The sequence below is a fragment of the Vigna umbellata genome, chromosome 9 (genome assembly GCF_029865625.1).
Source record: "Vigna umbellata cultivar VRB3 chromosome 9, Vumbellata_1.0, whole genome shotgun sequence".
NCBI classification, from domain to species: Eukaryota; Viridiplantae; Streptophyta; class Magnoliopsida; order Fabales; family Fabaceae; genus Vigna; species Vigna umbellata.
Window position 1 is genome coordinate 22,979,927 of NC_142173.1, and position 7,539 is coordinate 22,987,465.

Below are 7,539 nucleotides of genomic sequence, written 5' to 3' on the forward strand. Positions count from 1 at the left end.
GTGCTATTCCATAGATCCGTGAGTTTCCAGAGAAGAAATGCAGTGGCAGCGAAAGAAAACTGAAAAACGAAGTAGGGTGTGCAGTGGCAGCGGATGAATATTTGGAAGAAGAGTTTGGATGAGGTGCTTTGGGAAAATGGAACTAGCTTAGACAGCCTTCATCAATGGAAGGAAGCTAGAGGAGATTTTGGAGGAAGCACAGGGGTGACTTTCGGTGGGAGAAGACGCTGGAAATTTCATCAGCAAATCTATTCTCTCAATTCTTCAAAAGTGATTACAAAGGAGATCTAGGAGTGAATTTATAGAAGGAATTCAGCTCCTATTTTGGGTATCAATGGTGCTAAAAGATTCCTACAAATGTGGATCTAATGCCACGTGTATAAGCATAAGGTGGATGCTAAAGATCTAGAATGAGCACCATATACACGTGCTTTAAAGTGAAGATGGGCTAAGAACTCCAAGACCTTGCACTGGTTGTACCTTCATGGCTTTCAATTATGCTTTCCTTGGCTAGCTTCTAGTATTTGACCTTAATTATTTGATTGGCTTGGGCCCAAGTCATCATCTCCTCCCTCTTGGAAAGGATTTGTCCTCAAATCTGGTGGTTTGTTTTTGTGAGGACTTATTTTTTTTTTTTTTTGTAGGATCCATCAAAGTTCCTCCTGGGTCAAATATCCATCTGCAATAAGCATCAAACATATCTCTAATTAGTTTTCTTTGACCAAATAAGATATATAAAAAAATATGTATAGAAGAAGGTTTCCTAATTTTGAAATTTTTAATTTTAATATAACAAAGAAACCTTTCTTCATTTGAAATTTTATTTGTATCTTGAGTTATTGGTAACCACAAAGATATCCATAACCCAAGTTGTGACTTTGCAGGTGTTGAAAGTGATAACATTTTTAAAGATTGAGTGGCAAATTCTTGGAAAGAAAAGTAGAATTTTGAAAACTTAAGGATAGATGAAAGAAAATTAAAGGATAGAAAACCTCCCCTTAAGAGTCTTGGTTCTATAAGGAGTGTGGACAGAGGTTCTATTTTCCTTTCTTTTCTTCTTTTCTCTTCTCTTTGCTCTTGCTCTCGGTTTTCTTGTTCTCTTTTCTCTTCTTCTTTTCTTTCCTCTTGCTATCTTTTTATTCTCTCTATTTCTTCTTTTTCTTGCTCCTTGTTGAGCTTCATAGGTGACAGAGGATGAAGCACAAATTTCTTATCATTTTTGTGAACAGTTATGGTATTGGTGCGACCATGGTGTGTAGTGTCATTATCAAATTGCCATGGTCTTCCCAATAGTACATGGCAAGCTTCCATAGGAACTACATCACAAATAACATCATCTTTGAAGTTTCCTATGGAAATTGCCAATTTAACTTGATTCTTGACTGTTATATCCCCATCTTGATTTAGCCAATGAAGTTTGTAAGGTTTTGGATGGGATATCACAGTAAGATTCAGTTTTTCAACCAACATTGTGCTACAACAGTTACATCAAGATCCACTATCAATAATGAGAGAACAATATTTTTCTTCAATTTGACATCTTGTGTGAAAGATGTTCTCTCTTTGTGATAAGTGTTCTGGACTTGGTTGACTATTAAGCACCCTTCTTACCATGAGAAGTGGACCCTCACAAGGATATACTTTCTCTTCATTATCTCTTTCTTGCTCATTCTCACTTTCACTAGGGGTTTCACTTTCACTGCTATATATATCACTACCTCTTAAAATGATTGTTCTTTTGGTAGGACATTGAGCAGCTATGTGACCCCTACCCAAACATTTAAAACACTTGATCTCACTAGTGCGAGTGTGTGAAGAGAATTCCTGTTTGGGTTTTTCAACTATATTGGCAAGAGGTTTGAGGGGTTCTTTTTCTTTTACAATCTTCTGTTCAAATGGGGATTGAAATCTTTTAACAGAAGCTTTTCTCAAATTTTGTTGTTCTACCTTTATACACATTTGAACAAGATCATTCAAATCTCTATAAGGTAGTAGTTCAACCCTATCCCTGATATCAAGATTCAACCCACTCAAAAATCTGGCCAAGGTAGTTTCCTCGCCCTCTGTTATTCCTGCCCTCATCATGTATAGCTCCATCTTTTGTCTGTATTCTTCAACAGACATAGACTTTTGTTGCAATCTTTGGAGCTTATCCATGAGTTCTCTTTTGTAGTAGGAGGGTATGTGCCTTTTCCGAAGGGCATTTCTAACCTCATTCCAATATTTTATTGGAGGAAGTCGCTGTCTTAGTCTCTCTTGGACTAGAGCAGTCCACCAGTACATTGGATATCCTTGAAAACTTAGGGTAGCAAGACAGAATTTTCTTTCTTCCCCTACTTGATGGCAAGCAAAAATTTGCTCTACCTTCATTTCCCAATCTAGGTAAGCCTCAACATTATCTTTTCCATGAAAATGAGGCAATACCACATTAACTTCCTTAGGAGGAGGAGGATTTTCAAATTCCCTCCTGTGTCTTCTTGATGAAGAGGGTTGATGATAATATTCTCCTACTCTTAAGGCCTCTTGTTCATATTGGGACTCTCCACTATAACTTCTCTCCCTATTTTGGACTTGTTCTTCTCTCAAAAGTTTCAACTCATTTTCAACCATGGCACTGTGTAGCTCTCTTTGGACTTTTTCTTGACTTATTTTTCTTTCAATCTCATTGAGTTGATTGACTAGAGTTTGGAATGAAAATTGATCTTTAGATGTGTCACTAATTCTAGGGGATTGTCTTCCAGACATTTTTATGAACTTAAAAGTTTTCTTGAAATACAGAATAAAAGTTTTCACTTGAGGATAATATTCCAGGTAAGAGAGGTGAACCGTATAGGTTGCTTAAATACCAAGTCTTGCCTTGCCAAATATATCCTTAGTTACTTACTAAAAATCTTTAAATCAAAATCACTTCTAGATTCACTAAATATATGGAGACACCAACAAACACAAAGAAAGAAACCTTAGACTCTAAGACTTCCTATGCGAAACTTGCAAGTAAAAAGAAAATTAAAGATGAGGTCTCCTAGGTGAGGCTTAGACTTTGGATCTAAGACACACTCACTGTCTACCAATTTTAAAATGGAACAATTAAAACAAAGTTTGCAAATGATGGAAGAACACTTGTGAGTTTTGTCCAATCACTTGCGTAATGGCCCTTTACAAACAGAAAATTTGCTAATACAATTAGACTTTGCAACAAAAAGAAAAGAGAAACGGTTTGACAATGCAACTTTGGCTTCTCTCAAATAAAACTGAGTGATTCTGGATGCAATCACGCAAGGCTCACAGTTGCTGGTTAGGAGGATTTTACTTGGCAGCAAGCAAACTGCTATTACTGTATCAACAGATACATTTCCAGCATGTCAGATTCTGCAGCACCGTAGTCACCATGCCTTGCTGTTTCCGTCAAATCTCCACTTCCTAGAAGGTTACCAATGATGAAGGATCTCTGGCTAGCCCAATCCCATGTAATTATACCTCAAACAGATTATAAATCAACAGGAGATTAGAAAAGGAAATGAAGCAACTGCACAGAATTGGCTCAGGAAAATACTGCACTACAACACCTTTTATCAAACAGGTGGTAGGCCAGAAAGCCAATGGTTGAGAATAAAGCAAGAAAAAGGAGATGCAAACACGGAGGCACAACAAAAAGAACCTAGGAAGAGTTCTAGAGCATATTAATAAGGCAAGAAATCAAAACAAGCTGCAATGGAATCAAATTCGGAGACAATTAGAAATTGATCAAAACTGTTTGATGAATTGTCTGAATGAACAATCAGTTTGGTGCACCAGATTTCGCAGATTCAACTTGCACTGGCCAATCAACTTTTTAATTTGCAATATTTGTTTCTGTTATATTGTTTTTAATATTGAATACATTTGACCAAGCTTTTTGCTAACAAGTTTAGATTATTGGATTGCACCAAAACAGTTTGTACAAATAACTTTGTAGTATGCAGCTTGCACCAAAAAAAGAAGACTAAAACTGGTGGTTTAGAGAGTAAAATTGTGCAGGGTTATTTCAAGACAAAATTTCTTTGCATAACCAATTTTAATTCATCAAATCAAACGTGTTGATACTGAAATTTGATGCAGGAACTTATGATAACAAATTTTGACTCATTCAACCCTTTTTATGCAGCAAAATGAATAACTCAACCACCCAGATTTTAGTGAACTGAATCAAACGACCTTTAAACATTGAAATGTGTCCATATACAGCATTTAAAACTTGTTAAAAGTGCTGGAAATGGTTGCAAAGACGTTCAGCAGTGATCTAATACTGAAACAGGATTCCTAAAAAAAATTGGACTAAGCAAAGCATTACAGTTCGGCCAACTGCAGATTGGATGCAATGTGAGTTTTCCAATGATGCTACTAAGCCTTTTGCAGAAGCAATTAAGTGCTTATATGATGTGCATCAAGTACTAGCTCGGTTTGGACATTCAATCACAGATCTAATTCACCAATTTCTTTCAAATAGACACACAAAACTATGCTACTGCTCAAAATTTTGAAACTGGAATTGGTGTCACAAATTATGCACTTGAGCTCCCACTGAGTTTGTGATGAGAGGGTCGCACCTCCCAACAAAAGTTGATTGCAGATATTAATGCAGTATAGTGCTAGGAATTGACTCCTAGGTCGTCTCTCAAGGACCAATTTGGGTTCAGTCTCAAGTCAAACACGAAGGGGGGGGGGGTTTTGTGAAAGGTTTGTGACTGTAATTGAACTTAAAATAAAATGAAAATTAAACGCGACTAAACATGATTGACGGTATTCCAGTGCATGATAACATTAAACTGAACATTGCAGCAGATAAATATCCAAACACAATTCACCACAAAAAGAAGAAAATCAATTCAACCTATAATGTAAACCATTCTTAGGCATAAGAAATAAAAGAAAATATTTTTTTTTTCTCTACCATTAACCGGGACCACGTGCATCTACCAAAAGAATTTGAAATTCCACATGCTTCTGAAAGTCCTCTCTAGCCATGACATGTTGAGCATTCCAGCAAAGATATACTTCATCATTTCTCAAAGTAAATAAATCTTCAAAGATGTTTAATCCAAAGAAAATGAAAGTGGGGTAGCCTTCCCGTGGCAGCTGGTCCCTGTGTGAAGCCCTCCGTGTTATGCTTCCTAAAATGTAAATCATAAACTTTGCTCTCCTAAAACAATTGATCGACTTGACGTGACAACAGCTCATTCAATGTACGTGTGTGCCACTTCTTCAAAAGCTGAATGAATCTTGGGAGCTCTTCCTTCAAGACATGAATGCACCGTGTACTATCTCTCCCCCCATCCTGTGACGTGGTGTGCTTCTTTGCAATTTAAATGCGCTACCTATTTAAGCTAAAAAAAATTGAAATCCACGAATCAGCGTGCACCAGCCAATCCCGTGAGTTTCTCTCCATGCCGTGACAACAACTATTGAATACACCATGCTTCTTCCTCCAATTAAAGTTTGCGTCTTTCCATACAGCTGCACGTGAACTCCTCTCCAGCCGTGGTAGCACCTCTAGCTTTCTCCTTCTCATTCATCCAAAATCCAACACCGTGGGTGCCACTTCTGCTTTCGCGCTTCTTTCTTCTCCCGTGAATCACCATGCTTCACTTTTCTTCCAGCTCCTACATCAGCGCATCTTCCTATCTATAAGCAAATAAATGGTTTTAAGCAAAGATAGCTGCTATCCGTCCGTGTGCTCTTCTCTCAATCAGCAAAGATCAATTTAAAAAAAAGTGTTTCTAAGTGAGCTAGCCATGAGTTGTGTGCTGCTGTGACCGAGAATGGAAAGGGGCGGAAAGAAATGCAACCAAAATGAAAATGGCAGTGTGTAAAATCATCCTCAGCGATCACATTTTTTTCCAAATAAAAACCTTCCCAGCCAAAGATCAAAAACACATGAGGATGGTGGCTGGCTTTCACACGTCCAGCCCCCCTAAAACTCAAAAAGACCAAGAGCCCCTGGCAAGTGGCGGCTTCCTCTTTTTCTAAGGGCCGTGTGTCCCTTTTTAGGGTAGGGTCCACACATACAAAAACCCTAGGGTGCCAAGTCATTAATTTCTAATTTTGGGTCTAATCTAATTTACCAAAAATTGACCCAAAATATAAGAGTTGATTCAAAAATTCTAAACTACTGAATTACAATTTAATTAATTTTAAAATGTTTTGGTGGAGAGTCTTGAATTTATTTGGCATTCTTCCTGATGTCCCAAAATGTATTTCCGAAATTTTCCTGCACTTCAAAAATGCACTTAATCAGCTCAGAAAATCCAAATTAGCACAATTACAAATTTCCGACCAAATTAAGCAAAATTCGGAAAACGGGGAAATAACAAACAATTAAACACAATTCCCTGGTTTATTTAAGTGCAATAAACTAAATATAATTCAAGAAATAACGACTCATCAAAATAGACCACACTTAGTCTTTTGCACTCCTGGGCAAAACCAAAACGAATACCAGGGAACTACTCAAACATCAGGAAGGTGACACAGACTCGACAGACAGACAACAAAGACTCCAAAACAGGAATAGAAACAGAATTACATAGTTCTCCAGGAATCTGGAGCAAGAAAGGAAGTAGACAATATCCAACACAGAATCAATCAGAGAAAGCAGATACTCATGAAATCATCCAAGCAATTCAAGACATGGCAAAATGATCAATCAGCTCAAGAGGTGAATCAAAAGTAACATAGCCTCACAGATGCACACAATGAGTGTTTCTCTCAAGTGTTTAAGGTAAATCAATGTCACTCAATGCGCTCAAGAAGGCAATCACAAGTAGACTTGGCAAGCCTCTAATATCAACACTCAAGCACATACGCATGTTCAAATCAAAAGGTCTTTTCATGGTTGTAATGGGGCCAAGGACATGGGAGGATAACATATGGATGAGAAGCTATAAACCAAAAGAAATAGAGGAGCAATGGGGAACAAGTGTAAACACAGTCAAATCACACCCAAAACCTCTAATTCAATCCTCTTCTTGACTCCATTATTCACACATTTTTTTTTCTGCTCTCTTTTTTTTTTTTTTTTTTTTTTTTTCAAAACAAAACTGTAAAAGACAAGATACACGTATATTTACAAAAACAAAACAAGAAGAGGAACCAACTAGCCAACTCATAAGAATCCCCAAGGAGACCACACTTGTTCCCAAAACACTTCCAAAGCTCCAAAATTCCCTAAGGTTAAGGTAATCATGGTTTTTCACTTAGGGGTAGTGTATGAGCTTCAAAACAAAGAAATGAGGAAAGTATAGGCTCAAAAGGGGTTATCAAAGGTTTAGAACACGGTAGGCTTATTTGGCTAGAGAGGCTCAAAAACAAAACTGCCTTTATCACTTCCAAACATGCATATCAATCAAGAATTATCAACAAGAGTCAAGCCAAGGCATATGTGCAAGCAATCAAGAGACATATCACACACAAGAAAGAACATCAAGTGGCTCAAATCTCACACAGGGTAATTTATGTCACAATCAAATCAACCTCTCAAACATCTATAATCATCTTCTCAAG

The 7,539-nt window shown here is 37.3% G+C and overlaps 1 pseudogene; it reads right to left on the minus strand.

The window, feature by feature from the left end:
* Positions 1–1,267: 1,267 nt before the first annotated feature.
* LOC148192951 (uncharacterized) lies at positions 1,268–2,610 on the minus strand (annotated as a pseudogene).
* Between the last annotated feature and the right edge of the window lie 4,929 nt (positions 2,611–7,539).